An 8,909-nucleotide genomic window follows, 5' to 3' on the forward strand; every position below is an offset into this window, starting at 1 on the left:
TGAGAATTGATTCACCTCATGTAGGAGGTGGAAGAATCCCATTGGTTATGTTTTTAAATTGTTCACTAATATTAAATATTCCATACAAGTTTTTTATTATATTTTTTAATGTATAGTGCAGGAGTGTATTATTTTCCCTCTATGTAGAACACTCAGCCAAAACTAGATGTTTGATCTGTGCATCCACCCTGAGGCTATGTTTTGCAGAACAGGGGAGGTTCTGCAGATCCCCTGTTTAATTAGAGAAGCCAATGATCAGGTGTGCTTTGCAGAGAAAAGCCCCAAATTAGCAATCCCAGCTTTACCTCCAAGAGGCTGCTGAGGCTGTGGTGGGCATAGAGTACCATGCAGAGGTGCTGAGCAGAATTTGGTCCTGGCAGTGCTAATTAGAATTTATACCTTTGGGTACTGAAGCAGCCAAACATCTTTCAGCCCTGACACTTGCTTGGGGATTTTTACAGGGTGCTCATTATGTGATGCACACATGCCCAAAGGATCTGGAAAGTGAACTGGGTAATAAGGGATGCTGTGAGAAGAAAAGATAAATAGTAACCATAGCAGGAAGTTCTGAATATGTCATTGTCTTAAGTACAGGAAATGCAATTATACCCTGGAGTATTGTAGAAACAGGCATCTGCATCTTGCTTTACATCAAGGTAATGTGGGGAGTATTTAGAGTGAACAGGAAGGGCTCAGGTGAAGTGTACAATATGCTGTAGTGACTTGAGCAGTTGTAGACAACAGAATGAAACCAGTGCTCTGTTTTTGCAAGGAAAATATCATGCAAAACAATCCTGTTTTGTGAACAGCCCTGACAAAAACATGGTGTATTGCTTTTCTAATCCAAGTCAAGGTTTAACTGCTCAGCATGTACCCCATCTTCTGACTCAGGATTTATTTCAGCAAACCAACAGATCTTAAAATGTGATTTACCTGTTAAACACTCAAATTGAAATACATTACAAAATGGTTTAAAAGTCACACTTTTTTCCTTATATTCTCTTGTCATCAGGGTACCCTTGTTACCTATCTGCTCTCTGTTACTGGATTTGTTAATAAAAGCAGGAGCACTGAGCAAACACTGCCAGATCTTGCCTTAAAAATCATTCAGGCTGTTGTGGTAATAGCCAAAAACTAAAAGCTGCACATAGAGAAGTTGAGTTGGCATCCTGTCAAGGATCAAAAAAGTGCCTCAGTTTTAGACTTGTAGTAGTTGTCAGCTTCAACAAGGTCTTCAGAAGGAATGGCTGTTAGCATGCAGAACCCTCATTCATCAGTGATTAAATGAGTCAGAATGTCCCACTCATGAGGCCTCCTCATCTCTGTAACTTAGATGAATGAGTCCAGAATATCTAAATCTCACTAACTCTCAGCAGTTGAATGTTTTGAAGCCTTGGCTCTAGAGCTGTGTACTAAAGAAAGGCTTGAGCAGCCTTCAGTTTCATTTGTGTTTGATGTGCTGGTGTTAGAACATGCAGCCTTTCTGTCAGAAAATGTCATCTTCCCTCTAAACTGCTGAACTGAAATTGCAATCAGCAAAGTAAAACTTGTGCAAAAAGGCCACTGGGGAACTGGGGCTCTGGTTAAACTCACTGCTGCCTGCACTGGGAAGGTGTGTGGGTGATTCTCTGTAAAACTGAACTCCAGCCACGAGCTCCCAGGAGCCTGTGGCAGAGGGCTCTGTAACAGTCCAGTTGTTTGCTGAGCTTGTTGTTCCTGTAGACAAATGAATGTTAAAATAGCTCCTAATGAAACTTTAGCTCCTGGCTAGCTCCTAGGCCATTATCCAGCCATAGCAGCTATGCCATTTGAGTGCCAGCTTTCAATTCTGCTTGATTAACAATTGCTGCAGAGCATGGCAGGGCTGAGATGGATGTTAAACACTGACAGGCAGAGGATTACCACTTCCACTGGGTTCACTGTTGACACTTGCAAACTGCTGCTTTGCCACCCACTGCTACAGTGCCACTGAGGAACTGGGAGAGCTGTGACACCAGGTTCTAGACAGATTTCAAAACAATGTGTTGCTCAGTAAAACTGATTGAAAATTTGAAATAGAGAGAACATTTTACCTGCAAAATGAAAAGGAGCTGTGAACTCTAATTATCTGTAATGATCTTAATGCTTGAAACTGGCACCTGCATGCTGAAATATACATGCTGTGATACACTGCATTAACTACAGCAGTACCTTTGTGATGGGTGTGCAGGGACTGTTCTCTCTGCTATTGCCCAGGGGCTGTAGTGTGGCAAGCCCATGGCAGTCTTGTGTCCAACATCTGTGAGTAGCTTTCCCAGACAAATGAAAAGCCATTAATTTTGGCATCATGGTGTGTGAGATAATTTTAACTAACTCAAAGGTAGTTTTTCTCTGAAGAAAAATAGTACTCTTCACTGAAATTGTCAGCTTCCTATTTCAGATACTCCCTCTGCATCTGGTAATTTGGATCTTATGCTGGAACATTAAAAAAATGTCTTCTGAGGTTTGATGAATTTACATTCAAATCAGGATTGATTCCAGGAAAATGATCTGGGAATTTCCTTTTTCTATTTCAATGGGACTATGTAAATGTAAATTATACAGACCCATGAGTTCTGCCCAAATAGCTTTTCATAGTAAAAATAGCATGAAGATTAATGAGAACATCAAGTAATTTCTTTAAGAATAAAAAACATTAACTGCCAAGTAATTAGTGAAATGTTTCAGAGAAAGAAAAAGGAGCTAATGAGAGGACAGATTAGTATATATTTGTTATTCCTGTGGATTGGATTTCTTGTGTTTACTACTGCTGAATCTCATCTGGCATGCTGATAACATATCAAGTTGCAAAGATCTCAGTGATACCAAATGCATGTTTGCTATCAGGGACAATAGGAAAGCCCAAGATAAGGCTGTGGGACACATGGAGATGGATGTCAGGAGAGAGGCTGCACCTGGGCTGCACTCCTGTTTCCTGAGCTGGGACTGAACCTTTCCCAGCTCTCTTGCTGTGGCAGCTGGTCTCAGGCTGTACAAATACAAGGTCTGAAGTGAGGGGGATAAAGTGTTACTTGTTCTGCTACATGATGAATGGCTGTTTACAAGATAAGGCTGCATGCAACTTTCTTCCCTTTCTCTCCTCTCAGAAAAAAAAAAAATTACTTCGCTGGGTTTCAGTAGACAGTTTTTTTCTTTTAAAGTGTTTTTTTGTGGGTGTTTTTTTCTTGTTCCCCAGTGGGTCTGCCTTTGATGGTAAAAAAATACTTTGGACAGACCTGGCAGTGTTGGCTGTTGACAAAAATTTACACTGTTTGAAGGCACAATCGGTTTGGTTCTCAGGATCTTCCCTAATCCTGAGAAAGGTGAATATTCAGGTCAAATAAAAAGTCTCCTGTCTTCCAGAAATAACCTCTTTACCTCCTAGGCTTATATAATGAATTTTCACAGCTTAATTAATTATTTTCTTGAGGTATACACACAGTTTGATTGAAACAGAATAATTCCTGAAGGTTAAATGCAATATTAACTTTTTTGCTATCAGCAAATTTGCTTTTCCCAGAGCCAAAGTCACACAGTAGAAATGTCCCACTCTGCTATTTCTTCATGGCAGAAATCTCTGAAGAATCTGTGTAAATTCCTCAGTCATCAGTCATAGGTAGATATCATGATAGTTTGTATGAATGTGGACATATTTTCCTACATCCTGTCCAAATTCAGATTGATGCCTTGATGTGTGATGGTTGAGAACCTGCACAAGACAAAACTAAATCCTAAATCCTAAAACTAAAACAAATCAGGAGAGGGGTGCTCACATGTACAGCCCAACAGCTCCTGTCCATTCACTTACTGCAACAGCTTTTCTTTTTTCCTTCTGTGCTGTACTGCTGCATGAACTGCTGTGAATTCTGATACAGGATTTCAGGACATTCCTAAAACACTTGAGCTTTTCCCAGTTGCAGCCAAGAGAAGGGAAATTGCTGTCTGCTCTGATATTTCTCTACAGCATCTCTCTACTGTTGTATCAAGGGATGGGCATCAGAAATATAATCAGATTTCTTGTTTCCTATTTTTCATTCCTGCTCTGTGCTGCTATCATATGTTACTGTACCAATGAGATCAGTAACACAAATCTGTCAGAGGTATGCAATGGTAATTGTTCTTTGTTCTGCTGAGGAAAAATCCCCAACAAAACTGCAAATTTCAGCACATCTTGTAATCTTGTAGATATGGCAGCAGATGTTACAGTGATAGTGTACTTATCTATATTTAGCTCAAAGCACTGCTTCACAAGGATAGAACTCTGCCTTTGAAGGTATTGGCCTTCTTGTTGTCCACAACTTTTTCTCAATTGCATTCAGTAGAACTTGGTCTGTTATCATTTGGGATAAATGTAATCATTTGGGATAAATGTAATCATTTGGGATAAATGTAATAAGTGTAAATCAGAGATCACAATATTTAATGCAATTTCTGCACCATTGTAAGGTCATGAGTGGACTCTCACCAGAAGAGTTGCTTCTTTTTGGATTTGTTGATTCACAGTTCTTTTCAGTTTGGTGTTTGGGTACAGTTGATTGTAGTATTTCTTTTTTTTTTTCCCTCATTGCATATTAATTGTCTTTTTCTTTACTTGGCCTCTTCACTGTTCTTCTTTTCTGTTGCACAATCCCATACTCTAAATCAAAACGGACTGGATATTCTTTTTCAAGACTATTTTTTAAACACTTTTTAAAAATAGATGATTACTTTAGTCAGATTTAAGTGTCTCGAGACTTCACTGAGTGGGACACAAATCCAAACAATATATAAATACAAATAAACAGTTTTAAATTATCTATTAATCTTTTCTTTTGGTCTGAAACACATTGAAGCTATAAAGAAAAAGATGTAGGAAGACATCTTACCAAGAGTGGACTTTGGGTTTTGTCTTTCTGTTACTTGTTTTTTTGTAGATTTTTTCCAGAGAATGACATTAGTAACTCCTAACTACCAGCTAAAGCAAATCTGATTTTTAAAGAAAGCCCAATACAAAAATTTGGGAGACATGTTTGCTCAGCTGAAATCCAGCAAATAGCAGTAGTGCAATTAGAGTGAAAGGAGTCTTAGGGAAAAAATAAAAAAGACCTTCTCAGAGCTATTTTAAGATCTTAGGTCATGAGTTAGGTCATGTGCTTCTTAGCATTTGGTGTGGTATCTGAGTAGACCCTCGGATTACAGATCAGGGCAGGTGCAGAAGACTGTGCTATAAATACTGCTTTACTTAAGGAGTTCACTGCTTTCTTGAATGACAAACCAAACAAACATTAGTTCTGAAGAGGAAAATTATTAAAATAATTTGAAGCTTAATTTTCCAATAAATCATTCCATAGTTCTTAATTACAAAAGCTAAACTGCTCTCTACCATTCCCCAGGAAATGTTACAGAAAACCTGTTCAGGGTTACAGCATGTGCTAAGCATGACTGGCATGTTCTGGAGTATTTCTGGACTTGTTTGCTGCCTACTGAGCTGTGCAGAGAACTGGCCATTGGGATTCCTGCCTTCTGCTTTAGGGCCTTCTCTTCCCTGATGGCTGAAGCACAAATGACCAATTTCCCCAGGGGAAATTTGCTCTTTTTATGCTTCTTTCAGAAATATTGTCCCTCAGTTTCTGTAGTGCAAAGCTCTTGGAGATCCTTACAGGATAAAATATGCTGACTGTACTAGTAAAACCTTCCTGATTTCATCAGTATTATTTTATTTGTTTTTTGAGGTGAATGCAGATGTTTTCAATTTCCTATTTTTGATAATATCCTACACTCATGTTGTTGGCTTCCTTTGTCCAAAAGGAACATTCGTGTTTTACAAGGGCAGCAGAGGTCTCAGAGGGCCTTGAGAAATTGGTTTATATTTCAATTTGCCTCCATGTGAGGGAACACTCCACTTTTCAAATGACATACAGGCCTGTGAGTTCACTGTGACTGACCTAACTTGAATCCTTAATAGTCTTTTAGGAGGTATGTTTTATAGAACTGGCAGAACCAGTTGTAAGGTGTCATTTCCTGTATATTCCTTAAAAAAAAAATCACACACACACAAAAAAACCCCAACCCACAACCCAAAACAAAGAGAGACCTAGGAGAAGAATAAGAAGTAGGTAAAGCAACTCCAAAGGCATGTTTGAAGTTTTTCCAAGTGAATATGTCCATCTCCCCTTTTGTCTGTTCTCAGAATGAACCCCCTATGACCAACCCAATCTATGCCCAAAGAGCAAATCTTCCTCAAGGCAAATTTCTGCCCATGATAAGGGATAGGTGACATGACAGAAACATTGTTCTATAAACAAGTCTCAGCCTTGCTCCTTACTGTATTGTCAGTGAGCCTGAACTGTGGCATCACCTGCTCACAGAAGGAGTTGTGAATTTCAAAACTAGCTATCCTTTCTTGGTGCTAAGAGCCCCATTAAATTAACAGAATTCAAAATGAGTTCAGTAGGTACTCCCCAGAAGAAAGTGGAACTACTGCTAGGGAGTTCCTGCATCATATTTCAATGAGAGGGGATGAGATGAGATTAGATGAGCCATTGTGGTGAAAAACAAGAGGTGACAAGTAACATTGGAGAACTGGTACTGTCATAAAAACAAAGTTAGCGCTGCCTTCTTTTTTCAATAGGTAAAAATAATTTGCATACAATCTGTCTTCACATATCAATTAAAGAGGGAGAGACTATACAAGCTATTTCATTTCTAAACCTATCTTTCTTGGCCAGCTGGAACAGAAGCTTCCAAGTAATTGAAATTGTTAATGAAAGGTATAGCAAGCATGTTAACACACGTCTGTACTTTTCATATTCTCTCTAGGAGGAAAACAAAAATTAAATCACCATCAGCCAGTTCAAACCCATGGATACAGGTCATCTTGCTATAAACAAAGCTTATTAACTGGACATTTTCATGTAAGTAGAACCTCAAGATTATTTTTTTTTCTGTGAAGGTGATACCATCCTTTAGGTATTTTTTTAAAAACTTTGAGTTCCTTTCCTTCTGCCTGTATCTCATCCTTTCTCCTATATCCTAGAGGCTCCCATGTCATGGCTAACATTCTTTTGAAAAACTCCAACAGGAGCTGCTCAGGCATTCTTTTAGGAGCCTATCAGCACCACTCCCAAATTAACCAGACAGTTGTTTGTTTAATTTCGCAAGACATTTTCTTTCCCCAAAGTGAGAACAGCTACCTCAGTGAATTCCCAGCCATGACACTCTCTGTTTTTAAGGCATCTTCTGTGGCAGAGGAATATGTTCTCCTAAACTAGGGTTAAAACATACTGATACATTTAACAAAGCAGTCGGGTTGTTGAACAATATGTAACTAGGTATCTTTTAAATATTCACTATACTTACCCCAGAAAGGCCCCAAATCTGTTCTACCTGACTATAGTGTAAAATCAAGGTAGGTGCAAAGAGAAAAACTACACTTTAGAGGTGGTTGCAACTAAATCTGTAGACTTTTTCAATACTTTTGTGTTTGGAAACATTCTGTGAAAGTGCAATGTTTTACTCAATAATTTTTGCTGTTATTGTTGTAGTAATTTGGTTATTAAACCAATGCAGTGAGAAATCAGCTTTTCTTTAAGTAGGCATAAGGAAAGCTTCTATATTGACAGTGGACTTCTGCTCCCTAGGAGCAGTACACATGAATCCCCATGCCAAGTTGTGAGCATCTGAATTTTGTACAGTTCCTAGGTTAATTCAGATTATGGCTTTTCTGAGGACCTGGGGACTGTAACTGTTGGTCTGAACCCTCATCAGGGGCTTTGCTGTCTTGTAGAGCTGAGGCTTTGTGGTGCAGCTTGTTTAAGCTCTCCAGGAGCTGGCCTCCAAGGCCAGCTTTGCAAATCCAACCCTTATCTGCCCTGGTAAGAACCATGGGCCAGAAGTTGTAGGACATTCCCTCCTCCTGCTAAGTAACATCAGCTCAGCTGATGCAGTGACAGCACCAGGGAGGAATTTTCTGCTACAAGGATTGAGTGTAGACAAAGGCTGCCTAATTTTCTCTTTGTGTAACCCACATCCTGTGGGACTCATGCACATCCCTGTACTTTCTACGCTGTACGAGGCAGCGTGCGTCCTGAGGACGTGTTGTGTCTTGCTCACTCTGCTGATGAGACTGTGAGAGATGCCAGAAGTGAATTAAATAGGTCTTCACTTAATTATATGTAATTTTGTTAATTGTCTATCTGCTGCTGTCCCTCGCTGGCATTACGAAAGGGTGCAAGTCACCTCTGTAGCTAGATTGCGTGCCCCAGCTTTTCCTGGGCTCCTTCCCTCGCAGCTCTGGATAGCCCTGGCCGGTCATGGCCCCAGCAGCGTTCCCGTTGAGGGTGGCAGGAGCTCCCGTTCGCTTTTTTTGTTCGCTCCTTGTGTGTGCAGTACCGAGGCGCAGTATCAGGAGCCCCGGTGCTGCACAGAGAGCGGTGTGCTTGGGAAGCTCTGCCAGCCGCTGGCACCTCTGCGTGCCCCGGCCCTGCTCTGGGGGTCAGGGTCGCGCTCAGCCCCTTCCCCTGGCCGTGGGTCCCTGCGGAATGCCAGCCCTGCCCGGCTCTCTCCGCAAAGTCTGGGATTGGTGCCCGGCGCTGCCCGCACTAGCAGCAGCCTGGCTGTGGAGCAGAGGTGCCCCCTCCTCCTCTCCTGCTCGGGCTGCCGGGGGAAGGTCTCAGAACGCTTTCATTCCGTACGTGCATGCGATTAACCCCTCAGTGCCCGTCCTGCAGCCCCCGTGCCCCGCTGCCCCGCCTTCCCCTGCCGCCTGATGCTGTAGAACCGATTGATTTCCACGGGCGGGGACGGCTCCAGCACGGGGCCGGTGTCACCCAGACACGCTGCCCGCTGCGAGCAGCCTTCGCTCCCGTCTCCTCCGCTCCCCGCCTAGCTGCCTTTTTTTTTTCTTCTTCTTT

This window comes from Ammospiza caudacuta, chromosome 10 (assembly GCF_027887145.1).
Source record: "Ammospiza caudacuta isolate bAmmCau1 chromosome 10, bAmmCau1.pri, whole genome shotgun sequence".
NCBI lineage: Eukaryota > Metazoa > Chordata > Aves > Passeriformes > Passerellidae > Ammospiza > Ammospiza caudacuta.